The sequence below is a fragment of the Plectropomus leopardus genome, unplaced genomic scaffold (assembly GCF_008729295.1).
Source record: "Plectropomus leopardus isolate mb unplaced genomic scaffold, YSFRI_Pleo_2.0 unplaced_scaffold1594, whole genome shotgun sequence".
Taxonomy (NCBI): Eukaryota; Metazoa; Chordata; class Actinopteri; order Perciformes; family Serranidae; genus Plectropomus; species Plectropomus leopardus.
Genome location: NW_024617100.1, coordinates 1922 through 6028, shown reverse-complemented (window position 1 = coordinate 6028; position 4107 = coordinate 1922). Strand labels below are relative to the sequence as shown.

The 4107-nt window shown below is 43.4% G+C and overlaps 1 long non-coding RNA gene across 1 annotated transcript; it reads right to left on the bottom strand.

Moving 5' to 3' along the window:
- Positions 1-25: 25 nt before the first annotated feature.
- LOC121964547 lies at positions 26-3651 on the bottom strand. The gene is made up of 3 exons (XR_006107372.1): positions 3570-3651; positions 1095-1332; positions 26-95 (listed from the first exon to the last, which is right to left on the bottom strand). It is a non-coding gene; the product is annotated as an uncharacterized LOC121964547 (long non-coding RNA).
- Positions 3652-4107: the final 456 nt, after the last annotated feature.

Genomic DNA, 4107 nt, shown 5'->3' with positions numbered 1-4107 from the left:
CGTCTCCTCCTTCTCCTCCAGGGACTCCCTCTCTTTAGCCGTCAGAGTTTCTGCCAACATGATCGGCTTCTCCGTCTTCAGCTCGCACAGCTCCTCTTCATCACACAGAAGAAGAAGAAGAAGAAGAAGAAGAAGAAGAAGAAGAAGAAGAAGAAGAAGAGTTTAAATAAACATCTACAGCTCCGCCTTCAGCTGACGGCAACTCCTCCTCAGCAACAAAACACATTTTAATAATTTTAGGTTTGTAGTTAATGTTTATTAAGCATAAAGTTTGTTATTGAAAGTTTTGTGGAGCAAACTGTGGTTTGCAAACTGGCTCCACCTTGTGGTGGTGATGAAGAATCACAACCAGCTGTAGCAAAAAATGAGCGTATAAGGGTTAATATATAAATGATGTTGATGACGAAAATAAAGCTGTCACACACATGCACACATGCACACACACACACACACACAGACACACACAGACACTCAGTGTGAAGCTGCAGAATCCTTATAAATAAACTTAGTTTCTATATTTCTGTCAGTGTGACATCAGAGGAGCAGCGGGATATTTTGGGAAAACACAAACTGGGAGATAAAACTCAGACTTGAGATGAGGTTTTGGTTTAAAACAGAAACAGGTCTTAACAATTTCAGAAAATTTCTGCAAACATTTAATTCTGTTTTTCTTTGAGGGAAACAGCAGGTGTTGTGCTGAATGATTTTATGAAAATATAGTCAAAGTATTGAGACATAAGACAGGCGGACAGGAAGGACTCAGCGAATCCGTGCTGCTCCCTAAGGGGCTTTTATTGTGAAACACACAGAAAGTTTTGAGTTTTAATCAGTGTTTCTGTTAGGAGTAGAAATGCTGCAGAGTTTTCACTGCTGCTGCTCTGATTTAGTAATTTGGGATGAATCTGATACGTTTTAGTTCAGATTATTTGTGATTTATTTTTTTTTATTAGTTATCATGTCTTTATACAGATATTATCATTATTATTATTATTGTTTTTGTTGTTATTATAAATTGCAGTTTTGATGTGAAACAGCTGACTGTTATTTTTAAATAAATAACTCACAGATCACTCTGCATGTAAACAAAGACTGACCAGATGGATCGAGGACCTCCTCGATGACGGGCGGCAGGCGCAGTCCGTCCATGTTTTCAGTTTTCAGGAGAGATGCTGCAGACAGACTGACGGACGGAGGGACAGATGGAGGATCAGAGCTCCGCACAGAGCGGTGAGGAGGGGGGAGCACCAGGCAGACGGAGCCCAGGAAGGCTCCTCACGCTCCAGGCAGGCTGAGCCGCTGCAGCCCCTTCATCCTGCTGGAGCTTAGACACGACTGGAGGGAGACAGAGGAGGAGGATAAGGATGAGGATGATGATGATGAGGAGGAGGAGGAGGAGGAGGTTTGAGAACTGCGACAGCATGGCTCCACCGATACCACAGGTCGATACTGACATCCTGAGCGCACTCAGGCGCACGGTCTCTGCAGAGATTCTTGTTTGAATTATTTTCTCTTTGTTTCACTACATTACCCAGCAGCCCCCGCTGCTGCTGCTGCTGCTGCTGCCATGGAGATGAAGCCAGAACCTGATAAATGTTTTATCATCTTTCCTCACAGTGTCGTCTTCAGCTCCAGTTACTGTGGGGCTCTGTGATTGGATGTTTGCTGGTGAAATGCACCCTGGGAGCTGTAGTGTCTCCGTCAGTGACAGCATCACTGTCAGACATAATTAAATTATCGCTCCATCATCTTTGTCCTGTCAGCTGCTTTTACAGCCGCTCTGACTCTGTCGAATCTATCTTTTCAAACCTTTTCTCTCCTGCAGTTTTTATCAAACAGCACATTCACCGGCAGTAAATTCTCCATCAAATCGTCACATTTACTCACGTTAAAATAACAAATTCAGTGTTCTGTGAATCATCCAGAGCTCCTCACCTGACAATAGTTTAACCCTTAGGGATTGTTTCACACGCATTCATTCTTCATTTTTTGCTGGCTGCGGCATAATCTTTTTTTACATTCATACTGTTAAAGTGCAAAAAACATGCACCATTGACACCCTTTCAAACTGCAATTTTTGATCCCACAGCCGGGAGTCGTAGTCTCTCCCTCAGTCATGTACACAAACTTCTTTAAATACTCCAGAGCAGTTTCATTTCTTTTTAAGTGAGAACTGTGTTTTTTAAAATAAACTATCACTCTTATCGTTTAACTCATACTTACTACCAATCCCATTCTCTCTGTTTTTACTCCCACTGGCTCCGCTGCAAATCCACTTCGTACTCAGCACTTCCCATCAACAGAGCGCTGAAATAATGAATAATGAATTTTGCTCTTCCGGTTCCCTCGTCTCAAAGTCTCTGGGTTTTTGTTTTTTTGGGTAAAATGCCTTAAATAAGGTCTGTGGTTCACACAGACCGAAGATATTTAGACGTTTTGTTCTGCAACATAAAATACGTCCACTTTTTGAACTTTAAAGGTTTGACGCGTCTTAAAAAAGGTTAACAAGTGGCTAAATGTGACGACAGTGTTTGTCGTTAGACGCCATCACAGCAGACAGAGAAACTACACGTGAGACTAACATGACACAGCCATGATCATGAGATCAGGTCATGCTAACAGGAGAGAGTTCAGCAGAAAATTAAGTGTTCAATCAAATCTGAAGTTAACGATTCGGGGTGAAGACATTTAAGTGGTGCGACCACAATGTAGTTAGTTTATAGCCAAACAGCTTTTTGTTTCTGATGGTTTCATTTACGCTTCAAAACACACAAAAGTTCATCTGTGAAGATTATCGTGCTGTTACTATCATTAATGTCACAGATTATTTTTGGCGATAATCAAAAATCCCAGAAGGTTTTTGACGAGGGAACCAGTGCGACGCTAACTTCCTGGTTGGCCTACAAACACGCGTCATCCCTTCACCGCTCTACAAACAAAGACGCATCATGTGACGTCTTGTTGGCTCACAAACAGGCTAACAGTTTCCCTTTGCTTCTAGTCTCTATGCTAAGCTAAGCTAACCCTGTCCTGACTGCACCAGAGAGAAGTTACTCTGCAGAGATTTTTGACCGAAACGTTTTTATTTTTCACACAAACCGTTGTCTTTACCCTGAACCTCATCTAAAAAGGCCAAACCTCTCCAAACGCCAGCAGCTCTGCACTGACGCTGCATTCAGGTCTCGTGGAAATAAAGTGTGTTTGTGTGCGTCAGCATCAGTGTGACTCTCAGACATATTTCCAGCGCAGATCCGGTGCTGCATCGTGGAAAATGCCTGTTGTCACGTAAACATGCAGTTTAAATCTGTTGAATTGGGGTTTAAATATCTGGACTGACGCACGCTGGCTGACCTGAGGCGTCCATGTTTGTCACCTGTGACCTGTCGTGTTTGTTTGTCACAGAGAGCAGAGCTCACAGATATCTGCGTGCAGCCCTGCAGCTCTCGTGACCTTTCTTTGTGTTTTTGTCCTCTGACAGAAAATTGAGATGCGCGCGCACACACACACACACACACACACACACACACACACACACACACACACACAGAGAGAAACAGATAACGGGTAAATACCTGGAGATGCTGACGGGACGCAGACGGTGCAGCTCGCTCTGCTGCAGCTCTCTGTGTGATGTGTATCTGCAGACCTCCTCCTCCTCCTGCTCCTCCTGCTCCTCCTCCTCCTGTTGTCCTATATTTCCTCCTCAGCATCAGCTCCTCTCTCTCTCTCTCTCTCTCTCTCTCTCTCTCTCTCTCTCTCTCGCCGTGATGCAGAGCGACGTCACTACATGTTACAGACACACACACAGAAACAGAGGCCATGACATGAATACACAATCAGCCTCCATGACGTGATTTATTAACCCTTTCCTGACGCAGGGACAGGTGTGTCATGTTCCCGAGCAGCTCCAACCCTGCTGCAGTCCATCACTACACTTCAGCATCGGATCATTATTTCATTAACCAGTAATCTGATGATTGCTTTCTCTATTAGTTTGTTGTGACAGAACAAAAAAAAAAAGCTGATGTTCATTTTTTAATTAAACATTACACAAACATTATCATCAGAGAAAAGCTCTCCACTGGCTGCTTTAATATGTTTGGCACAGAT